Source organism: Melospiza georgiana, chromosome 5, assembly GCF_028018845.1.
Source record: "Melospiza georgiana isolate bMelGeo1 chromosome 5, bMelGeo1.pri, whole genome shotgun sequence".
In the NCBI taxonomy this organism is placed as follows: Eukaryota; Metazoa; Chordata; class Aves; order Passeriformes; family Passerellidae; genus Melospiza; species Melospiza georgiana.
In genome coordinates, this window is record NC_080434.1 from 55,144,566 (window position 1) to 55,170,363 (window position 25,798).

The window sequence follows — 25,798 nt, forward strand, 5'->3', positions numbered from 1 at the left end:
TACCGGGTTCTTCTATTTTCTGAAGAACCCTCTACCAGGAAGGTAAGAATTTTGCCAGCAGAGCTTGTGTCTCTGACATTACGATGTGCCTGTGACAGAGCAAGACAAATTTGGCTGAGAATCCCTCTGTGACTTGGCACAGAGATCTGACCTTACTCACTTTACACAGCCTTGGGTAAGGTGGAGGAAAAAGGTCCTGCTGCAGCAGGGAGCAGTTCATTGCTCCAGAGATGCACATAGACAACAGTCACAGTACACAGACTGAGTATCACACTTTGAAGAGTGAATATTTGTAATAGGCAGACCATGAGCCACTCTTGGGCTGAAGACTATTCTCCTGAAAGATTTGCTGATTTTAGAGAGAGAACAAAGTCAAAACAGCAGAGCTTTCACAGTCAGTTTTTTTGTTATTTTGTTGTTTTTGGGGTTTTTTTGTTCTTTTTTGTTTTTTTTTTTTTAAATATTGGAGTACTATCCTTCTAAATTTTCTGAGTCAATTATTTGCTGCTAACTGTTCACTCAGCTAATCCCAGTACAAGGCAACTTTCATATTGCGTTCACAAGAGTGCCAGCCTTGTTCGAGGCCTGTCAGCACAAGGGATTTCTGTTTGTGAACAAAAGCCTTTACACATTCTGGCTCTGAACGTGTGTGCTGTCCTTTCAAAGCCAAGAAGACTCTCTCCCCGTGCCAGTTTGTGTTTCCAAAGTTGCTCTGTGTCCCCTCGTCATCAGCCAAGCTGTGCTGTGCTACTGAACTACGTTTTTGGAATTGCAAGGAGAGCTCGTCTAGAGGGGGATTGAGGACAAACTCCACAAGCCCTGGGCCAATTGTGTCCCAGGCAGGGCATGCCCGTGTCCACAGGGAAGGTGCTGCTGTGTGCAGATGCAGAGGGATCTCAGCTGTGTGGGGTTTGAGGTGCTGATGTGCTTCTCTGCTTCTGTCACACAGTTTCGGGTTTATTTTGGTGGAAACGAGAGCAGGAATTAGCTTGGCTGCTGCCCAGAAACCTTCCTTAGCTCTCTGTGGATGCTTCTGCCTGGGAAGTCACAGCTCTGTTTCCAAAGGAGCCCAGCACTCTGGCACATCATTTCTCAGAGGCACAGAGACACAGAGTCGCCTGTGGTTGGAGGCATGAGAGAGGCCCCACAAGTCTGATGGGGCATCAATGAGGTGACAGCATCCAGCAGCTCCTGGGTGAGGCTCAGCAGGGCAGGGGAGCTGCAGACCTCACACTGGCACTGGCCACATGGTGCCCTTCTGGGGGATGCATCTGGTGGCTGGCAGGAGTGCTGAGCTGAATGGTAATTCAGTATTTCCCAGAAAGATGTGTTGGGATAAAACATCTCACTCATAGGATGAGCACTACCTATCGTTACATTTTATTGAGGGAATGCTGTGGTTTTCTAGCAGCAGCCAACCTAATTTCTGCTATTCCTGTGTGATCACCTCAGAAATCTTTCTCCTGAATATTATTTCTTGTAAAGAATATAGATGCCAGTTGTGAAACCAGTGCCCTTAAAGATTCTGCCATCTTTGTGGGGCTGAGCACAGAGGGATCTTGTGAGCTATGATACATATAAGATTTAAGTAGGAAAATACCAGGAACAGTTCTAAACATACTAAACAGTTCTAAAAATACTGAACCAAGAAGCCTTAGTAAAACTGCTCATACACTAAAGGGCATTGAACATCAGGATGGTGTTTTAACACATATTTTTTTCATCAGCAGTCTTTTATCAGATAATTAATAAAGAGCTGTACAGTGTTACTGCTGATCTGTCCTCCCCCTCAATGCATGCCCACATTCCCTGCTGACATACAGGTGTTAATCTCAGACTGAAATTATCGCTAGCAGTCATGTGAAGATAAATCAAATTAGTTTTACTGTCATGTGTTTTGCACATACAGACATGAGAAAGGTTCCTAGAATCCCTCAAAACCTTTTTCTTGTCTCCTGAGCAGTGTTTTAGAATTTACCAGTGCAGTGAAGATATAGAATTCATTAATCACTTAATTTTTTTCCTCTATTATTCCTTCTAAGTTTGAGAAACACTAGGTTTCACTGTAGAAATTGGTAGCATTTTAAAGCAAGCACAGTCTCTGGTGTAAGCAATTTAGAGTATTGCTTACACCAAAATATTACAAGGCATAAGGAGCTTCTGGATTTTCCAAATGGAGATATTTCAGAGATGGCAAAAAGTAACTCATCATTCCTATAGCCTTGAAAAGGACACAGCAGCTCTTGCATATTTCTAAATAGGAAACCCTAGATTAAGAAAAAGAAAAAGAAAAAGAAAAAGAAAAAGAAAAAGAAAAAGAAAAAGAAAAAGAAAAAGAAAAAGAAAAAGGAAAAAAAAAGCATTTATATATATTCCAGCAACTTCTAGAAGAAGAATCATGGCATATTTTCAGGAAGCCTCCTTGCCTGTGGCTCGGCCATCAGGAATGCCACACTGACAATGTTTCTGCTAAATCTGGAGACCTTTGATTGATGGTAAAATCACTATTCTTCCTGTCAGCATTTTCTGAGGGAAGTAGTGAGCACACCCATAGTAAAGCAGGTAGGTTGGAACTCTAGGAAAGTGGAATGATCTTGCACAAAATATTGTACCTGGCTGCTGTGCTGGGAAACAGGAGAGCAGGTCAGGCAAAGAACCCTGTGATGTCTATGGACTGAAATTGCCTTGGTTCCTCACTGAACCAGAGAAGGAATGTGGGAAAGCTGGTTCAGGTCCCTGCTCTCCACAAAGTGTCTGTATGGCCCTGGGCAAATCCCTTCTTTGCTCTGTGCCCTGGTTGTTCACCTATGAGTGGAATCAGAAATACATTTGCAACCTCTCTGCACACAAGGGAATACACTGAATTCTGAGGTATTTAGATGGAGAAGGATAAAAAATTGATTTGCTTTAGACTTATACCAAGACAAAGAAGATATTTTTTTTCAGGACAACACAAACCTAATTTTTGAGGCTATTTAGCAAATGAGCTTATCAATTTCTAATGAAGTCAGAGGACGAATTCCCTAAATCAGAAATGGCACTGATTAGAATTATTGCCTACACAAAGGAAAAGGCTTTGAGCAGCATGGCCTAGTCAGTCCTGGCCAGAGATTTAAATGCAGAAACAGTATCAGAGACAAAAGAGGACCTTTAACATTTTTTTAGTAACAAATTTATTCCCTTCCAAAAACCCCCAAACAAACAAGCAATCCTTCCCCCCAAGAATAAGCACTGGAAAAATTTTAGAAACCCCTATACAGTATATCTGATTATAAGCTCAGAGAGCAGAGGTGGAAAAGTCAGAAAAGTGAGGAAGAGAATGAAAGTTCAGAGAATGAAAAAAAGCTGTGCTGAAGTGTGATATTTCAACATTAATGCCACTGCCACAAATTAGTTTTGTCATCATTAAGAATTCAGCAAGAGGTTAGAGATGAATTATAATAATGCAGCTACATGAAAGGAGTTATTTTTTATTATATATTCACCTGAATTTCATTTTCTCCATTTCCTTAGTTGTCCAGTAGACTGTTCTCTAGGGGAATATTTACATTTTGCCTTTGAATGTACAGGAATTCAGTGGAGGCTGGATTTTTTTACTATTTTAAAGTGAATTAAAAAAATATTAATGATAAAACACAAGATTTCCTATGTTCTCCAGTGTTTGTGAGGTCTGCAGCTATTCTGGAATGATAAGATCTCCAGGGACATAATAAACAGTGGTGTTTTTCAGAATAACCTTGTTTTCCTTTACCAGATTCTTCTTTGAAGACCAAGTTGTTAATTCAGGAGTTTATTCCCCAGAAATCACACTTAGAAAGATGCCTGTGTCTTTCTATCACTTACATAGCGCTGGGTCTTAAACTGAGGTGGGTGGAAATAAAAACCAAATTAGATGCATGGATGAATCAACAGAACAAGAGATTCCACATTCTGGGTTCTGTAGCGGATGTATTCATAAACAAGAATTGCAAACTCTCATCAGGTGCTTGGAATTTACTCTTGCTTGGTGAAAATAAAACAAAGCAATGAAGGAAGGTGCCACCACAGCAGCAACACTCAGATTCTGGAGAATTAAATTCAGTTACCTGAACCAGCCTAAAATGACTTTGGTAGGATGGTGTGACCAAGCCCACCACAATGTTTAAGGTGTTTAAATTCTCTTTGAAATCTCTGGTGTGGTCAGAGGTCTGTGATCTCATGTGTCATCACTATAGGCTGCTTCCAGATATATGTCTTAACTCCCATTTTTCTCAGGAAAATGGAAATAGCAGACACTCCCTTCTAGGCAATAAAAAAAATCTTGACAAGCTGAATAAATAGTGATATCCACAGTTAGTGATAACTAATCTCATTTTGTAAACCCAAAAAAAGCAGCCCTCGAGAAAGGAAACAAAGTAATGGGAAGTGGAAAACTGACATTCTCTAATTCTTTTCTTAGCACTTGCATAGAAAACAATCCCTGTAGTAATCAGACCATCAAGTGGATACCATTCCTGACACTGCAATGCAAACTAACATCTCAGACAACCCCCCCGCTCCTCAGAGCCAGCTGTTGAAAGTTTTATTCTGAGTCAGTTTCACAACATTCTGGTGAGGAAGGAAAATACAGTAGATGCCTCCATTTTACAGCTGAAGAGCAAAACCACCAGAGACTCAACTCCACCAGAGGAAATTGGAGCTTATGTTTGGTCCAGATGTTCCTGGAGAAACATTTGTCCAAAAATCCTACCAGTTGTCTGCTGCCTGTGTTAGAGATGACTTTGGACACCTCAATTCCTCCTTTACCATGTAGGAAAAAGTGTTTGCACTGATTTAATCCGTAGGTGACTTTTGACTTACTGTTAATTAGATGTCTCCTATTAGACCTATCAGTATTTTACTAATTTTCTTGGACTTGTTCCTTACCTTTTCTGAAAAAATGTCTTTCATTTAGGGCTTGCACAACCATGAGCATTTGTAGAATATTTATACAAAAGATGATGAAACCATTTAGCAGAAGAGGATTTTCTGTTTGCCTGAAATTTGCACTCAGTTGAAATGACATGCTGCAAACCAAGTTATTTGGTTACAAGTGAAACAATAAATTACTACAATTTAGCTTAAATATAAATCAATTATTATTTTTTTTCTGATAAAATAATAATTGGAATCCTTTCTGCATTTCCTAGGGCTTCTTTTATGAGCCATAAGAGGAACAATTTCTTTCACTTCATGATATCTTGCAAATACTTCACATTTTTTGAAATAGCTCAGCGACCTCTTTATTGACATTGTACAGAATTTCTGGAATCTATTAATGTGTTGTTAGATTCTTTTCTCATTTTCACTGTTGTGTACTGAAGCCAAACTGAGAGCAAAGTGTTCATTTAGTTTGGAAAGGAAGCAAGGCAAGTTTGTCCAGATATATGAATGACTACTTTTCTCCTACAGGAAAAAATAGCAGAATAACTGAGTGCTCTGCAGTGCTCTTCCCTTATTTCTGGAACTAAACCTGTATTGGAGTGATTTGTGAGACTCTCACTCATCCTGGATTCCAGAAATTATTTCTTCTAGTACCATTCCTAATCTCTCTGGAAGGCAGATGAAAGCCTCAATAGACCAAACTCAAGACTTTGGGAAGGTTTGCACATTTATTCAGGAACTTGGTTCCTGACCTAAGCCTAAAATATGAAGGCAGTGAGTGCTGTTCTCATTGAGAGAGGTCAGTTAAACCTTAGCAGTTCCAGGGTTCAGCCACTGAGTTTCCTAATAACTTGGTTTTTGTTATTCTTTATGTCTTGCCAGAACCACAGCAGATGAAGAAAGTAAAATTTCATCATCCTAGCAGTTGAGTGAATACAATTCCTGCATTTATCAAGTACCAGATAACTGACACCAAGGCAAACAAACAGGCAAATATGAGTAGATTTCTTTATCTTTTGGCTCCCCCTTTACAGATCTCCCTGGGGCAGAAAACCTATGAAAGCTAAAGTGTTCTCACAAGGTTTTCCTTTTAGCTCAATTAATAGCTCTTTAGAGGTCTCCTTCACCACAGGCTCCTTTGGACACCAATGTTTTGTTGAACTTGCACACCCTTCCTCTGAAACGGAGGTTGCTCCACAAGCATCCCCAACACTCCGTGCATTGATGAACAAGAGTGCAGAGCATCAGTCACAGGCTCCTGGAAGTGAAACCTCAGCCAAATCATGAACAAACTCCTGAGTAAATATTCATCAGCCTTTCTCTCCTGTAAGCTTCACTTAAAAATCATCTGAGATTGTGAAACACTGCATTAAATCCCAGGGTTCTGGGCAGAGCCTGATGCTGTTGTGGCGTTGAGCAGTGTCGCAGGTAAGGCTCATTTTTCACTCTGCCCTCCAGCAGGAATGGCAGACATGGGCTAGACAGAGTGGCTGCCTTGACCTTCTGCATCAGTAGAAATGTTGATGCTGTACAGAATGTATGACATGTCCTCTGGGCAGCAGTTTTGATTGAGAGACAAAATGCTGTTTTATGTTCAAAGGTGCAGCTTTACAGGCTTTCTTCTTAGGGCTTTTTTCTTACAAGTGTCTCTTTCTTGTAAATCATTTCCACCTCCCCTAGATGAAATTCATTGTCCTACAGAAGTACCTGGTTAGTATTGGGGTGGGGTATATGTGTCTGGTGTGTGTGGCTGTTTTGCTGAAATCTCCTATGTTTAGAAACAGTGCCCATAAAAAGAGTGAGGATGAAGTTACTTCTAAACCACACACTGCAGTAACAAGTGCAAAATAAGAGCCACAAGGATGAACAGACTTGGTATGTCAGTGGGAGTGAGCATTAATGATTAATTTTTTGTCGGTTTCCTTATTTTCATTACAAGAGACCCTTACAGAAACTTCTAGCTTTGTTTTGCTGTGCAGAAAGTAAAGCGGCAGTCCTGGGGGCCAAACCCTGGAAGCAGTACTGAAGTTGGAAATCCACTGAAATGTATTCAGAGGGGTTCTCCAGAAATAAGAAAGCTGCTGACATAGAGAAGGAGGGAATGATTTGCTGTTTCTGTGCGTGCCTGATAGAAAAAGGATAGCCTTAGAGATCCAGGTTAAATTGTGGTTTCCTCAGCCTTGGTGAAGCCAGTTGCCCAGCAAGACAATGGTGTTATTGCCTGAGCACCAAATCTTGCTGTCAGCTGTCATTACCTACCTCATTGCAGCCACCTCCTTCCAGAGCAGGAAAGTGAAGTGTTTCAGCACCAAAAAAGCAGCTAAAATGGTCCTTTAGGCAGAATATGAGGGAATATTGAATTTGAAGAATATTTGCCTGTTTTGCTGATACCTGAAGGAAGGCCAATGAATTCACAGCTACAGACTTGCACCAAACTGCACAAAACTTGTTCTGCCACTTTCAAAAAAATCCTGACTTTCTCAGCACCATTCCTCCAGATTTGGATTTGCCTTGCTCCACTTCAATCTCTGACAGTTCCTTTTAGTTCTTTGCTGTTCCTCCTTTTCTTCTCTCTCACCTTTCTCTGACTGCCTGTAATTTTAACTCTTAAACTGACCACTCAACCATATCCCACAGAATTTGACTGCACAGCAGTTTGCACCTCAACCCCTTAATCAAAACCACAAACACGACAATATGGCATTTTCTTCGGGGGAAAAAAATAGGGTTTTTTTTTTGTTTCCTTTGGAGAAAACTTAAACTGAACAGGCCCTTGCAGTTGGAGGAGATGTTCTCCAGCAAAGTCATACGCTCCTAGACCACACCAGGTCCCTGAACCAAGAGCTGGGAACGGGATCTCTGGATTAGGAACCCACAGGAGCTGGCAATGCCTGGCTTACCCTACTGCCACTGAGCTGGAGAGCCTTAAGGACCATGAGAGCACAGGAATAGGTCTCTATTTTGGCAATCATGGGTTGCATTGGCTCTTGAGGCTGCTGGTAGCTAAGGTGTAAGGAGAGAACAGCTCGTCACACGGCAGTACCAGAGCTGGGGAAGAAAAAACACTCCACTGAGGATTAAAGTCTCCTTTGACTGGTTTGTTGTTTTTTGGGTTTTTTCCTGGAGAAAATTGCTCACAGGCACAGGAAAGCTGATGGCAGCAGACCCCAGGATGGCATCTGGGCCAATCCCTTGAACACCCCTCAAACCTTCATCAGGCCTTAATTCAGGGAAAAGAAACTTCTCCAGACTTACCTGTGAGCCAATACAATGGAGGTCACAAGTAAAAACAAATAATGAATAGAAACATTAAAAGAGCTGCTTTAAAAGACACCAACTACTTTCAATAATTCAGTGAATAGCTGCAGTGGTAGTATCTCTGCATAAAGGCATGTTTTAATGTTAGTAATGGCCAGTGCAAGGGATTAATGCAGGTACTAAAGTAGCTTTATTTAGAGAGGTGAAACAGCCAATTCTAAAATGAGCACTGCTACACAGATTGTGAAAAGTCTGCTGTGAGAAGGAAGCACAAAATTGCATCCTGAAAATGAGAAGCACTCTGAAGGAGAAATTCATGGTAATGTAAACTGGAACTTTTCTTCAGTGAATAACTTAAAATGAAACTACTCCCTTCTCCTTATTCTCCTCAAGCTGCTGACATGCATAAAAATGTGTGTTTGACCAGCAGCTTATTTGGAATATTTCTCTCCTTCCGTAAGGAAAATGTGTTATTTCTCTAAACAATATGCCACTCAATACCAACAGAAGCCTCCCTAGCAGATAGGACATAGTTGCAAGGCTTCAACCTGTGCCAGGGTTAGGATCTAGGAAGAAAACCCTGGTAGACTCAAGTATTTACTTATTTAGCAATTCTTTCCAAGGTAATATTTTTAAGCTGTAGGGGAAACCATCCTGAAGAGTAAACTGAGCGACTGGGAAGTCGAAGCACAGAAGCTTGCTGTGACTGAGTTGGTAATTCTCTCTTTAAACAGTGGCCCCACTGAAGAATTGAACTTAAGTGCCTCAGCACAGCAGAGCCTATGTGTTGTCTTTGGGAAGCATTTTCAGCTTAATAGGGACGAAGTTTCCTTTATGCCTGATGCAGCAGCACATTTCGTTTCACAAATTTCCTTTTCCACCCATTTAAGCAATTAACTTGGAATGAATGAGATGCCAGATGAATATTACTGCCTTAAGAATCAATAGCTGTTTCTGAGGTGGCTCTGGAGAAAAGAAGGGTCTATATTAGCCAGCTATGCATCTAGACATCTTGCCAAAGCCACAGCACCTCAGCAGTAACTTCAGGAGCACTGTACCCACACCTCTGTGCGCCCCATTTCAGCAGCAACTTGTGCCCTCTTATTTCTCTCCTGCTCTGGTTTATGGGCAAGGAATGGTGACCTTTTGGGTAAAAGAGCAGAGCAGAAGTTTAGCAGGTTGGCCTAGGGATGTGCAGAGTGCATCCCAGGCGTGGGTAGGCAGCATGAGCAAAGATGGTGTTAATTACTCCCAGTGCCACCACAGAGTTTACAAGTCCTAGTAAAAACTTCTTACCTGGTAAAGCTGAGCCATGTGTAGTAAACAAATCACTTTGCTGCTTCCCACAACTGGAATGAAAAGGAAAGTGATGAAAATTCCATTCTGGGTGGATGGAAACCTGCTGTCCCCTTGGATAACACAGGTGCACTTACAGGTGCCTTGTTCAGCTCTCTGTCTTCATGTATATCAACTTTTGGTCCAGTGAGGTTTCTCCTGAGGAGAGGTGAACAGTGGTCCCCTTTCAGGTGCCTTCATGGTGGGCAGAACTGAACAAGGAATGATGTTTTGATGCTGACAGCTCACTAAGCATGTCTAAAACACACTGATGAAAACAAGTGTAGAAAATTGTTGAAGCTGATAAAGCAGTTTTTAAGCACAGAGCTGGAAACTCTTCTGAACCACCCTACACCCTGAGGATAATATCTTGAAGGATAAATACTTTCCATTTGTAGGATATTCACTTCTGGAGATGCCTGACCTGGAAGGACAGGATCAGGTTAAACATGAGGCACGTGGAACAAGGGGGTTCTCTCCAAGGAGCTGCTCCCAAGCCGTCAATAAGGGACAGAGTGGAATGGGAAGCTTACTCACCACCTGAACATTTGCCAGTGAATAGTTAAGGCCATGAGAGGCTGAGACAGAACAATGAACCTCTCCATGCAATCTGCTGAGGTTATTTTCAGCACAGGTCAGCACTTTCAGGCTGAAGTTTGAAATGTGGGTTCTTACACTGTTCTTGCAAGGCATTTGCTCCCCTGCCTCAGGAAGCAGGTACTTATCACTGTGGTTATGTGGTCTGCATGAGCAAAGCCTCATACTCACAGGGAAAGGGATCCTGTGCACTTCTGACAGTCCACCTTGGGCAATGGGAACATCCCCTTTCCAGGCTGAAGAATGTCACCCTGTCCTTAAAAACCCTGGGCAAGGTGGTGGATGGGGTAAAGAGAGAGGGAAACATGCAAGGAGCCTTGCTTGTGATGGCTGCCTGTGATGGCTCAGATACATGGTGCTCCAAAGCAGCCTGGGATGTACATCCCTGGGAAAAATCATGCAGATCCCTGTCCCTTTGGGGGAGAAAGAGGGGAAAATACCACTAGAAATGCTGCATCTGCAACCCTGCTGAGTGAGGACGAAGTTATGGTGAAATGGGCTTTTTGAGCCTAGGGCTTTTGGATATATAAACTTCCACGCAATAGTTCTTTAATGCAGAGCATGGCAATAAAAAGGGGAATTGTGCACATTTCATTTTAAGAATAAATCTATTTTTTCACTGGCTTCTTGTTTTGACCTTGTAGGTTTGGCCGTCTGTCAGAAAGCACCACATCCGATCCTGCTAATTCCTTTCTTTAGGTCCTTCCTGTCAGAGAGCTGATGTGGTTTTGGTGAATTCCTGCACAAATTCACTTCATACAGTTTGACCCTCTGGTATTAACAATAAGCTTCCTCCTAACAAGGAAACCAACAGAGTTACAAACATATGCCTTCACTTACACACAGGTATGCTGACACCTAAAAGTCTGGATTTTGGTTCCTACATGAAAGCAGTTCTGCTTCTTGGAGGTGTTGGGAACACGGGCTTCTATGACAAGGCTTGACTTCAGGCACAGAAGATTGAAAAAGTTGGCATAATAATGTCATCATAGAAAATGACAGCCCTGAAATGGTGTGGAAATCACCTTAATGTCCTTGTTTCTTAAAACAGCTTCCTTCATGTGAAGCTATTCTTTTGGGACTGTCAGAAATACCCTTAGCCTGGACGGAATTATTTTCCTTTCTGAAGTTCAGACTTTTTATTTAGTTTGGTTGGTTATGTTGCTTTGTTTGTTTGCTTCTTTGTTTGGGTTTTTTGTTGTTGTTGTTGTTGCAGCTTTTTGTTGGTTTTTTGTTTGTTTGTTTTCTGCTGGAGGGAACTATTCCAGCACTAAAGCAGAATAAAATGCAAGTGTGCCAGATTGGCGTCAGTTTTATTTTAACAAACACTTCAGTTATGCTTAATTTTATGGTTTTTGCTTTGTCACTGTGTTTTCTCAAACGCTACAGAGCTGCATTCGTTTTAAATGAGCACTAAAACAAAGTGAACCAGCAAGGATTTACAGACGTGTTTATGACGGAAGCAATGTTGTAAAATCAGGGCCGACACAGCACGGGGCAATATCTGCCTTGTACTGGATGTGAAGATTCTCTCCCACTCCTCAGCTATGGATTGTTGCTGCCACATCACTTCTGAACGAGCTCACCTGATCAAGTCAGTTGTTTAGAAGTTGAAACCTGGTAGTTCTTAGGTCAAAGTATCATTTGTACTAAAGTATAAAATGTATGCTAACCACTTTTTTCACATCCATGCTAAAAGTTGGTGGATGCATTGTTATTAAGAGCCATGGGCTTAAGAACTAATCTGAGATGCACAAAGCAGAAAACTATTAGAAAGGGAATGAAATGTCTGGCAGTGTGAGGGGCAGATGCCAAACCATCCGATCTCCTTTGTGAAGGAGACTTCTTCCACCTCCAGTCTGGTCCCTAACACTCAAGAGTGCTGACTTTGCTCCCAGTGATGTTTGCAAGTATGTGCACACATTTCTAGTGCATGATCAATGCCATTTTAAATTTTATTTCCTGCAAAACACAGCTAGTTGGACCCTTTTTCTGGTGGAAATGTCAGGTGACACTGCTCTTTCTGCAAAGAGGATGGTTATAAAGTAAAGATTTTCAAAATCAGCTCTGATGATGAAGAAGTTTAATGGAGGAAAAATATTTTAATTAATGAACAGACGTGGAATTCTATTTTCCTATCACAGCACTAATCCATACATGTTACATGATTCAAATTGTGAGACAATGGCATTCACAAAATATTTTAAGATTATGAATTAATTTTTGACACTCCCAAATACTCTGTAATTTTTTCTAAAATCTCAGAACCAGTATTGGAAATTGGAGATCTGTAATTGGCTTCCATCATCCTCCTTTTTTGAGAAGGGACTTCTAGATGCACCTTGTGTTTCTAAACACAAATAAATCTCTGCATCTGTACAGATTATTGCTTTAGAAAGGTTTTATCAAATAAAAAATCATACAGTCCATTTCTACCAGTTGTGTGAGACAAAAGTTGCTTTAGGAATGTGTAGGTTGATTAACATCTGTGCTAATGTGAAGTAAATACAGAATTTTAGACAAGAATGTGAAAAGCAAGTGTTCACATATTTATTTCGATTCCTTTCTGAAACTTATTATTTTCTAGTGGCCATTATTTTACATCTCCTGGCTCATATTGCCTCATCTAACCCAACAGATCTGAATATCTTCACTCAACAGAGCCAACACCTTGTTGAAGAACCTAAATTTTCACATCAGAACTGGTGCTCCTGAAACTCTTAATAAAGCTCAGCTGCAATATAAATCCAGATTTTGGGCAGATGGCTGATTCACATTAAAGTTTATTTTCCAGTAGTTTGCTGTATACTTTCCATGGATACTCCAAAGAGTAATTTCTTGATATTATGATGTTAGCACATCAGTAATCTTCACAGTTTCCATCTCACTTGCCAAACCCTATGAATCCATTTAGCCTCCTGCTGACCTATGTTTGTGAACATTGCAGGGTGAATTTCATCACATGGCTGGGATTTACTATCCCCTGAGATGCCAGTAGTAGACTTTGAGTTGTCCTAGTTTAAAGATACAACGTTTACTGACACTGAGAATAAATTGGGATGAAAAACCTTATGTCATGTCCTTACAGCTCCTGAGAAATGTGTCCCTTCCCAAGTCACTTGATATCCAGACTTCTGGCCAAGGTGCTTTTGATAGACACCTTTATTATTTTTTTCCCCTTATTTGAAAGTGCTGGTTTGCCAGATTTGAAATGTTCAATGTAAGGTCCAGGTACACTATTCTGTGCTGAGGATAAACTTTCTAAATGAATGGCAAGACCAGTCCCTGCCTCCTGATCACATTGCAGCACTGCCAATGACACAAAAGCAAAGACTTCACTGATAAAGACAGAGAAGCAGCCCCTCAATACACCTAATTCAGACCAAGCTGTGAAACCTAGAAAATCTGTGTACCAAGTGACCATCAGGGTGTCAGTCCTTCCTATTGAAGATACTGCTGAATGCTCATTGAGTGGAGACATACAGGTGATGGACTCAAAAAAAAACCCCAAACAAACAAAAAAACCCCACCAACAAACAAACAACCCAGAAAAAAAATTGAAATTATTGTTCTCAGCCCCAAATACTGCTGACTCTTGCCCCAGTGCCAACCTTGGGCCGCATTGCACATGTCTGCACATCTCTTTACATGACATTGGGAATCAGAGGGTCTGTTTATTTATTTATATAGCAATATTATCTTGTGGCACTCTTTTTGTGGAGGCACAAGCAGCCGTGTGTGGGCCTGAGTAATCCTGGTGATTGACATCTCTGCATAGGTTTCTATTCAAACCTGCTGAGACCTTACCTGGATTTCAGAGGACTTGTCAGAAGCAGAGCTAAACATCAACATAAGGTTCATCAGCAATACAAGTCCTTGCAGGCAGATGAGTAACTGAAGGAACTCAAGTAAAAGCAACACAAATGTAAAGATAGACTGACAAGTTAAGAAAATAATTAGAAAAGCTGCATTGGATGGGAGACAACTGGTGAGGGACGTGCTTGTTCCAATTTCTTTGAGGCATGAAGCGCCAGCTAGTAAAAAGGACTATTTGCAGATAAAAGAATTGTGAGGATACTTCCTTACTGACAGCTCTGATCAAATGCACACTATCCACCAAAATACCATATATAGAGACCAAAGAAACAAACTATGGGAAGGCTAAGCAAGGGAATAAGAGAAGCTGTTAGAAGAAAGAAGGCATATTCCTGAAAAAGGTGAAGCTATGTTCAACTGAGGAAAAAAGAAGAGAACTATTTTCTGCAGATTAACTATAAAGGGTGGTGAGACACTAGAAGAAGTTGCCCAGAGATGATGTGGATGTCCCATCTCTGGAAGTGTTCCAGGTCAGGTTGGATCTGGTTTTAGGCAACCTGCTGTAGAGGAAGGTGCCCCTGCCCAAGGCAGAAGGATGGAACTAGGTGATCTTTAAGGCCCCTTCCAAACCAAATTATTCTGTGATTCCATGATTCTATGAAATATGCAGATTCAAAAAGAGAAATCTGAAAATCAGTTTGGAATCACCTTTAAAAAAGGCATAAAGATTGAACAATAATAAATTACCGAGCTATATTATGAATGTCTTGCAGAGAGATTTTGCAGAGCAGTAGACAGGGAAGTCGTGAAAGTAGCAATGAGAAAAAGCAACAGCGTAAAAGAGAAATGAGTTTTTATTTTCCATATTTATTCACCCTGAGGCCTTAATGCATATTTTGTCTGCCTCAACTCAAGGACAAAGAAGAAATATCAGGAGAAATAAAATATCAGCATCACATATTGTTCACTAAATGAGTTCTAAAGAAAGGCAAGTTGGAAATAATGGATCTTCTGGCTGTGGAGTGTGAGCTCTCATTTAAACCTGCCTTTTAATAAAATTCTTCAAGTGGAAACATACAAGTTTGGGTACCAAGCAAGTGGTAGAGCTTATAATAAGGAAAAAGAGCATGATAGATGAGAAAATAACCTTTGTTAATTTATAAAGAGCTTCTGTGACAGGAAGAGAAATCTACTGTGTTCTTTGAGGAATCCAGTGAGCACATGGACAAAGGAGAATTGGTTGACAAAGTCTAACTGGATTTCTTAAACAAAATCAACAAAGCCCCTCAGCAAAGCCTGTTAGAGAACCTGCTGGGAGATAGGTAAGAGCTACATGTACATACCTGTGTAAAAGAGGGAAAACAATAAGTAGGGAATAATGGTCAGCTCCTGAATGTTTGCTGGGGGCTTTCCAAGTAAGTCTGTTTATGCTGGAGCTGTGCAACACACACATGTTTATTTATTTAAATGACCTCCATGTCTGGTGAAAGCACAGACCTTGCTCACCAGCCCAGGCAGGACTGGCCAGGGTAAAAATGAAAGTTTACCATGAAGACATGCAGACGCAGTAAATCAGCTTCACAATGCTGATGAAAAAATGCCAGAAGGAATTCAGCACTGATAAATCAGAGTAAGGCACCTAAGGAAAAAGTCCCCTCAATTAATGTGTGTAATGACATGCTCTTTAGATATGCTCTGGTATTAGCCAATACCTTTTAGGAAAGAGATGGAAGGATGACAGACAGATCTATAAAAAGCAACTTGATGTTCTGTAGCAGTCAGAAAAATCTCATCTGTTTGAATTTAAGAGCTACTTGGAGAGGAAAACAAAAAAGAAAAAGTCCTTATGCCATTTTGTAAGTCTATGGCACGAACACATCTCCAATAGTGTACACCAGTCCAGACTCTGCACCTTAAAAACTATGTTGTAAAACTTCTACTGTAGTTGCAAGTGGATGTAGACAAACAAGACCTGTAAATGGACATCTCTTCTTGGAACAGTCAGTAGAAAAAAAAAAAAAATAAAATAAACACAAGATCAGATAGACACGAGATCTCCAGATCTAAAATATAAAAGCAGCAAAGAAGTGTCTTATCCAAAATCTAGTTTGGTATTTGTAGCTATAGATCTAAGTCTAATAAAAATATTAATTACAACTATCTAAAAACTTGTATTGCCCAATACAGACACAGAAAAGGCAAAAAGAAGCTTTCAGGGTATGGTATGGCACCCATACAAAGGTGGAATAATCACTTCTGATATACGAAGTTGAGAGAAGTGTAGGGAAAGCAATTAGGAAATGAAAAGCTTCTCATTTCCTAATACAAAATTCATGGAAGTCAACTGTGAAACTAATAGGAGGCAGGTTTGAAACCAAAAGGAAGAGGCATTTCCTGATACAACACTGAGTTAAACTGTGGGTCTCTTTACCACAGGATGTTGGGGAGGCTAAAAGTCTACAGAGCATCAAAAAGTGACCAGACCAAATAGATCACAGAGGGAAAACCAACCAAGTATTAACTGCAAGAGCAGCAGCCAGTGACTTAGGGACTCCATAAGCCACTAAGCCCTAGAGCTCGAGGAATTTGCAGGGAGTCACAATGATGTTTTTATTTGGTCTTTGTACGCTTCCCTGGCATCCATTTTTAGCACAGTGTGTAAGGAAGATCATTGCCCTGACCCAGGACTGCCTTCTGAATGTCCTCACTCACCTGGGCTCAGCAGAATTCACCAGGATCAGGCTCAGGGAAGAGCCCTAACTCCAAAGGTGGAGCAGAAAGATTATTTAGTTCAGGCCCTTTGGTGATAACGACCAGGAGAGGGGTGGAGAGGAGATGCCTGGTATGTTGTGTCCACCTTATTCCTGGTTGGAGCTCAGAAACAGCAGCTGCTGTGTGCTGAGGTGAGAAGTTGTTTTGGGAAATGATGGTGGTCAGCTTGAAGGGGTCAAACACTTTGGTTAGGAGTCACAGTGCCATTGTGAGGGGTGACAGTGCCATTGTGAGGGGTGACAGTGCCATCATTAGGTAAGCCAAGTCAGACACCTGATGGTCCCCCCATGCCTGGGGCTCAGCCCATGGCACAGCTTAGGGATGGCCAAAGGGCCCCATGTTGATGTCCTGCCTAACCAAACCTGTGATGTTGAAGGTCAGCACACCAACTGTGCTGCCAGACCTCTCCCTTGGCAGGGATTTTATTCTTATTCAAGCACTGGTATAAAGCACAAGTGCTCTGGCTTTAGGAGGATTTGCTATTCTCATAATGATATATGTATTTTCAGAGAGCATTGTTCTTGAATGGGGTTCATTAAAATGAATCTGCAGGTAACTGCTCTGTTCAGCTTTTTGACAAATACCTCCAACTCAATGCTTAACTCCAAAGGGGCCGGGAAATGAAAATATAGCCCCATTCCTCAATAATTATTAATTTCCTGTCACTATTTTCCTTATTCCAAGAGTAAGGAAAGTTCTAAAACTCTTTAGAGGTTGATTAAAGAGTAATTTGTTAGTGGGATGGGGGGAGGGAGGTGAAGGGAAAGGACAGAAGATTATTTCTGAACACCAAAAATAGTTTCAAATTCCCACTAAGAAATGACAAATTGTTATATACACAGTTGGACAGGGACATGTATATTTTGTTTTAAATTCCAATTTCAAAATGTACTGCATGAAGAGAAACCACAAATTGAAACTTCATGTGCTCATGCTGGCAGCAACACCAAACTTACAGTTTTCTTCTAAAAATAATACCCCCAAACCCTACCTAGACCTTCCTGAACCTCCTGTCCCCTCTTTAATGAGTAAGAACACAGGGTGTTTTGATTTCTTGGTGACTTTTTCCCTTTCCTTTGAGTGGAGGACCAACTGCTCTCAACCTTACTCAGGTAATATTTCCATTGGTTTCAATGAGAGATTTGCCTGGCTGAGGTGTGCAGTATTTTTCCCAGTATTTACATGAAATTAAGGAAGGAGACAGGAATGAGGAACAGTCTTGGCAGTAGAATACGAAGTAAATTTTGTAAAGGGATAGAGAGTAGAGAAGGAAGATAATGATGTTAGGACCACTATATAAAACTTTACTCTTTTCCATCTTTTTAATTTGTCCCTTTTAAACAGAAAGACCTTTGAATTTGAGTCAAATATCTAAAGAAGATGAATTTGGATGACTCAGTGCTGGTCATAGGAAACAAGCCACATCAAAATCCCCCAAATAAATCATCTCTAATTTAAGAAAACTGTACCACAGACTAAAGACAAACCAGTCCTTTCAGCTTTCAGAAGAGAAGTCAACATCAAAGGAGGAACCTGAACTAGAAGCCTCGAAATGCAAATCTGTTGGTCTTTTCACATTCAAATTCTCACGCTCCTTCCATGTCCTCTTACAGAACAAGAATGTGGTCAGACTTGGGGGAATGACTTCACAGCTTTTATTAAAGGGTAGTGTAATCCTCCCCTGGATAACTGGAGAATCATTATAAAGAGAAATAAGCAGTGATGATCTGTCCCAGTTTGACTGCCATGGTTTGGAAGGTCTGGCCCATGAGATGTTAATTTCCCAGTCTAATTACATGAAAATGTATAAATATGAGCACTGATGAGGAAGAGAAGTATCCTGCTGAAAGGTGAGTGGTATTGAGTTCCCGCTGCTCTTATGAGAGAAAAAAGGCTTCTATCCTCTTAAGTGATATTGCACATAATAGTAAGAGTCTAATATACGTAAAAAACCCCTAACATGCGCTTTCATTTTATTGTTGTTCCATTTTACTGTTAAGGCGGGGCACAAAGAAGTTAAATGCTGTGAGGTCCTTGTGTGAGGGTGCATTTGGACTCCATTGGGTCCATCCAATAAAAGCAGTGGCACTGAGGACACTCAGTGCTGGGTGTTAAATGTCAAAATTTGGGTGGTGAAACTGCCACCATGTTTGACTATGTGTAGATCCTCCAAATTCATCTTCATTAGATATTTGACCCAAATTCAGGGGTCTTTCTGTTCAAGTGGCCAACGTGCATGGCTTGGGGCTCTTGTAGACTCTAACCAAAGCAGGACAGGAATTAACCTATGTTATACATAATTAAGAGTAATTTCTCTGAACTTCCTGTTATTGTTCTTAAACAGCATCAGAGAAACCTTAATTACTCAACAACACCACTAAGGAAAACCCCCGAAACCACTAGAACAATACCATGTAGAATAATGTGAATTAACTGTTAAATTTAGTACCTCCATGAGAAATGCTCTATTGATAGCTCAGAATTGCTCTGCTTGGAAACCACCTGAGCACTGCTTTATTTCTAGACATCTGTCACCACAGTTATTATCTAACAACAAGCCTAGCCTGAAAATAATCCTTTTGTTTAGGGCAGGAACAATAACTAATTGACTCACATGTAATTGCATCAATACCATTATCTCCTGTTGACTTTTTGATAATATGTTGATGAACAGTTTGTATTTTCCAGGGTGGGAAACCCTACTTGTTTCCTAGCAGGAACCCTGCACCAAGAATTTTTCTTTAATAGCTACCTAATTTTGTAAATTTAATATAATTCCTTCCAAGAGTTGATGATATTTCAGTATTATGGGTGGTTTTTCAGGTTATTTTTGTTGATTATTGTTGTTATTTTCAGACTTCTGTCTTCTGCAGAATGCAGCCTGGTTTTGGTATCATAAAACTCAGTTTGCTACCCACAACTCAGTTCACAGTCTGTCCAGCCTAACTTTGAAGTTCTAGGCTGTTAAAGATATTTAAACATATAAAAAGTGAAAATGGGTGATTCTTTGTGATAATTTACACCAAAACTAATGGGAATTAGGCATCTTTCACGGACTTACCAAAAATCTTATAGGACTGTAGTTGCAGCAGAAGCTACAAAATAACTCTAAAATTTTGGTGTTTTCTGATGTGAGGCCAGGCTTTCCAAAAGCAGTCATTTTTATAATGTAAGTTTTTCCCAAATGTTCGTTTTTGTGAGAGCCCTAGTACTCCCATCCTACCTGAAAAACCTCCTCTTCCAAAGTGTGTTAATGCCTCACACATTGCTCTTCTGTGTTTGAGGTTTATGGTCAAATACCACTCAAATGCTTCATGGACCTTAGAAGCTTTCCTACAGCATCAGGAGTTTCACATAGCTTGGTGCATAATCCTCAGACATTTTTTTGCCCTACTAGCCCAATTTTCAGAAAAAGCCACATTGCTCCTGAATATCACATCTTTTTAAGGTCATAAAAATACCATCCAAGCACTTCTGAAAAAATAATTTTTTGGGAGCATGAGGGTGTGTGTGAGTATTTTCAAAGTTGCAATTTGGCTAACCTAGCCTGTGCTTAGATCATCAAACAGGCATGTGTTTGGGACACAGAGGCACTACAGTCCTGGCGCATTCAGCCCAGAATCCTCATGGTTATGTGAATAATTATCCCTTCATACCAGCCTAGAAATCTTGGACAGAAATAGCAATCACAGCAAGAGTGTTAAGAAATAATTTGTACCATACATCTGTTAATGTCCCTTAGCCCAGCTGGAACCTACATGCTCTCCTCCCTATCTTGGGTTTCTCGAGTTGTGTGGATGTGTATTTAAGCTGCAGGAACATTTGAGGCAATCAGGCAGGGAGGAGACAAGAACTTCCCTGGTATTTTGATTCCAAACTGTGATTTCTCTTATCAGGATGGGTGAGGAAGAAAAGTGTCAAGCATCACTTGGTCTCCTGTTCTCAGCTTGTCTGGCTAACTGCAGGAGGAACCTCTGAGGCCAAAGCCACCACAAATGAAAAAGATCCAGAAGACCACCCAGAGCAGCATTATCCAATGGGTGTCCCATGGCAGCACCTCTCTGGGATTACACTGATGATACTGGATAGGACTGACACTGATTGTTTGAACAGCGTCAGCCAAAGGAAGAGTTTCATGTTTTACTTCATCTTCGTTTTGAGAAGGACAAGAGAAGTCCCTAAGGAGCGTAATTTCAGGACATTAATCGTAAAGATGCAAGAAAGGGAGAGTAGGACAAAGCACCTCATATCTGGTTCTGATTTTATCAGAAAGTTGAACTAGAGATCTCCTGACATCCCTTCCTACAATTATCTTGTAACATGAGGAAGCCTGATCTTTCAAGACTATTTGCTATTAAAGAAACTGTTTTCTTTTCTGCATGCACAGCATTTTGTTTAGCCTCTCACTTGATGTAGGATCACATTGTTTTTATGCTTAACATCCTTTCTCTCATTCCCTCTTCCCCCTCCTCTCTTTTACTCTAATGCCACAAACTCTTCCTACCCCATATATTTTTATTTTACACAAGAATTATGCAATTCATCCGGGATTTGCTTTGGATTGCTTCCAAATACACCCACACAACTGCTCTGAGAGTGATGAGGTTTATCCAAAGATGGACTTGGCAAGTTTGTGTTTCAAAGGGTTACTGATCCAAAATGCTTCAGGAAGAGACTTCAAGACACACAAGTAACCCCACAAAGCAATAAGATAAAAGATTGTGAACAGTTTCTGTATTTAAATGTTTACAAGAGTTGAAGCTGGTAGCTAAAACATTTTGTCTGAAAATGGCTACTTCTCCACCAGTGAACCAGCACCAGTCAGCTTGATGACAACTAACTGGGTGCTCACAGCCTGTGAGTGTTCAGGGTTTCATGATGTTGAAGACCTGCCAGGTTTTTTTCTCCAGAATAACACAGGAGTGTGGCTCCTGATGGTCAGAGGAATGTTTAACACTCTGTCAACTAATTTTGTTCCATCTGCAGATGAATAAAGCAACCTTGGGAAGCCCTGCTGTCCACTGACAAGGCTATGAATCTAGACACCAGGTTTTGATCTTGGCTCCCCCCTTGGACTGCTCCACAGCCTTGAGTTGCCTTTCTCCTGCAGGCCTTACAGCACACCCTCCTAGAAAATGAGGGTCCACAGTACAGCCCTCCATTGTTGGAGCAGTCAAAGAGCTACTGATGAGAACTGCCATGTAATGACTGGGATTCTGTTTCTGCCAGTGCACTAATTCCAGAGCCCACACCCAAATTTATGAAATTACCTTTTAAATGATGAGACAAAATAATTCTTTTTATTCTCTCTCTCCTTTTTTTTTTCTTCCCAGTATGTTCCTGTATTTGTGTCCCCTGGGTGGCAACAGTGGAAAATGTTGGCAAGGAGAGCAGACAGTAGACAAGGTCCTATTGGCACAATTCTGAGTGCTTTGCCTGTGTCAGTGATGTAAGGATACCAGGCTCCTTCAAGAGGTGTGGTTTATCAGTGGAGCTTTTGCAGTGCCTCAGACGTCAGGCTAATGGTCTCACATACAGATTCTGTGAGATGCCTTTCATTCACCCTGCCAAACAGGAGCTGGGCTTGTGATGCTTTCCCAAACTGAAGGGCATTGCTGCATGAATGCAAGCAATGTTAAAGCCTGAATAATGCACACAGTCTTCCCTTTGCAAATCGCCTCCACCTCTCCCTTTGCCCTCCCCACCATGTGGTTTAGCTTTTGGCTCTGCAATGGATACTCTGAATCAATGTTAGCTTTCTGAGAGACTAACACGGAACACTGAAGGTCTGAGTCAAATCCAGCTGTGTTACAAGTCCATTGTTGGACTGTTGGTTGTTTTGGGTTATTTTTCCCTGGAGTTTTGTCACAGATGAACTGGACCTTTTGGCAGCACAGACAAGCACCTCTATTTTGTCATTTGGTGTCTCAAAGACATCCATGCACTAATCATCCATGTGATAATCAATCCAACCAGGAAGCCAAAATCTTTTTAAGAGAAGAGCATATTGTTAATTGTAAATGCTTGCCTCACCACTAGTGCACAAAAGAGAAAGCTTAGAAACAGAAAGAAGAAGCACATAAAAAATAGATGGATCATGCAGTTTACAGAGGTGGATGCTGTGTAACAACTTGTGGGAACTGTGAAGCACTGTCCTGATCTAGTTGTATTTCAGTTTTCAGCTCAGTAAAATCCCAGCTTCTGCACCAGCAAAAACTTGTCCCTTTTACCAGGCTGTAATAAAATATTTGTGGTGGGTTTCACGGTGCGAGCCACCATTCGCTTCATACTATCTGAAGGTCATTTCTCCCAGGACAGACCACAGAGCATCTCCACACAAAGCTCCCAGAGCTCAGGACTGGTGCCAGGCTGTCTGCAAAGACCCCCAGAGGCCGCGTTTGTTTGCTCTGAATGGCCTGATGGCATGGCATGGGCTGGAAACCACCTCTCACCATGCCCTGCTCACCCAGACCAGGGGAGCACTTTGGGGTCCCAACGCTGCGAAAGGAGAAATTCTGCTGCCAGGGTGGCTGTGCCATACCTGGTTCCACTGAGTCAGAGTCTGTGTGCTCACATCTGGGAAACAGCAACCTCCAGAAAAAAATCCACTAATCCTGAAGGGCCACCCTGAATCTGTATGTCCACTGAGCAGTACTGGGGAGTTTCAGTTGATGTAATTCTCAGGAAGGACAGGGATTTACTCTCTGGCAGCAGAGCTGCTGAAGGCCACAAGAATCTTAAAGCCCTCTGTTGTTATCAGGACTATCTCTCTGGTTAGCTGAGGGCTGTGGCCTTCCAAAGAAGAAAAGTGAAGAGGATCTCCCTAGTTCAGTCTTAGCTGTCACTGACATGTGCATGATGCAGCTGTCTTCATCCTAAGCAATGAGTGACTGGACTCACTTTTCCTCTTCTGGTCCCAGAGAGAGACCAGAAATGTTCCTCCAAGAGATGGCAGGTGAAGTCAGTTGAGCCACTGAAGGGAAAATAAAGACTATGGCTTAATATCTACCATGTCCAAGATTTTCTTAAATATGATAGAGCTGTATGATGCAACATAATCCTACCCACATCCCTGGTGATTGCTATTTTTCATTAAACATAAGACAAAAGCATAGTTTCCTCAATACTGCACTTCCAGTTGAAGAAATAAATTCAAATCCATTATACAAGTCAGAAAATGCAATCTGCCATGAAACTCACTTTATTTTCCCTTTAAATGCCTCTTTCGATAATGTGACCAATGACTCTGTCCTTGGACATTTCGAATTTTCTTCCATTTCCTCATTGTACCATTCAAGATTTCTCTAGATCACCTTCATGACTAATCAAATTTAAGGATTCCCTCAAGCATCCTAGTCCTTGTTCAATCCATATATATGCTCCTTTATCTTGCCTTCATATATTTCCATGGGATTTTGGAAGCTTCTTTTAAACCTCTCTTCTTACACAGTCTCTGTACCCTTTGCTTTATGTCTCCATCACCCAGCATATCAACTCCAGCAGGACCAGAGCAAAACTGAGGTGGAAGGAAAAAGAAATGCTTTCAGTTGGTGTGAATGACATTCATAAGACAGGACATTGGCCTAGGGGCAACTGGGATGTGTTTATTCCATGGAGTGCCATGCAGAAATACCTGAGCTAGCTGGGAACATGCTAGTTCAGGTTACAGAAGTGAAGTGTACACACATTAGCAGAAATACTGGAATTACTTGGGTGTGGCTTTTGGGGATTATCCTGTTCCACCCAAATAGAGAAGTACTGTGAAGCTTATGTGGCCAAAAAAAGTGATCATTTCCTTAAAGTTTTAAAGCCTAAAAGATTTTTGAAAGTTTTTGGATTTTTTCTTCCATTTTGTCATTGAAGTGATTCATTATGAATGGTACATTTTGTACAGATGAAACTTGTAGAGCAGCTGTGAAGATGCCACTGCTATTGCTGTCCTCCCTAGAGGTAGTGATGGCAGAGTCAGAGCAGGAGAAATAACAGTGGATGGACTGAGCTGAATATTTCTGCTTGCCTGGTCACCAGGAAAAGTGGCTGGAGTAATTGAGCAGAGGGGAACCAAGGAAAATAATCTGCTGCTTCAAGCAGGCTTCAAGAATCAGGAGACCTCATTGTAGGGCCTTACCATTGTGAGTGACTGTGAGTCTCACTCTCCTTCTGCATCAGCACAGCTCCTCCAATCTACATTGATGAATATCATGAACTTAAGCTCTTTGTGCACATCCACCTGGGTCTCCCTGAGAGGTATTTATGTAGCCCCACCACCTCAGCATTCTTCATGTTTTGCTTGCTGCCCCAGAAGGCAAATTCAATGAAATTTCCACATTCATTTTGGAAATGGTAGAAGTGGGAGACTTTGTGGTTTGTCCAATGAAGAAATTAAGCTAAGAAATTAAGTGGAAAAAATTAAACTAAGGTCTCTCAAATGCCAATTTAGCACTTCAATCTCTGTATGGTCCTCATTCTCTACTTCAGTTTCCCCTGGACAGAGGAATCGCTTCCATAGGTGATCCAAGATAATCACTGCAGACTTAGCAACAATAAATTCATAAAGCAATCAGTGAAATAAACACCTTTATTCTCAGATAACACATTGGTGTAGGATGCTGCTCAGGAAGCACTGTAGAGCACAAGATCAAAGGGTCAGTGATCTCCTCCAGCAGCTGAGATCTCCTCACTCCCTGCACCAGAGCTTGGTGTTGGCCTGCTGGAATGGAGGTCCTGCATTTTTATCTTCGAAGCAGAAAGAAACAAGTGATACAACTGGATTGGGCTGAGATGGGGAATCTACCTACACGGGATGAGGTGAATTTGGGTGACTAGCCAAGGTCACAAAGGCCGATGCAGAGCAAATCTGCTTGTCAGATGTGTGGGCTGAGCTGGTACTCTGTGTGGGGATGCAGAGCATCCACACGTGGCAGATCTTCACCTCCCTGCCACAGCAGTTTGCACTTCACTAACAGCACCAATGTTAAAACTTCCTTAACCTCCAGAAAGAACATAAACATGGCTTTCAATGCAGATTAAACACACACATACTTTTGAAACATTGTCGGTCATTACAAATTCATGGCTGCTGTCCAGTGAGTGGAGGGAAACATTTCCCCTCCTAGGT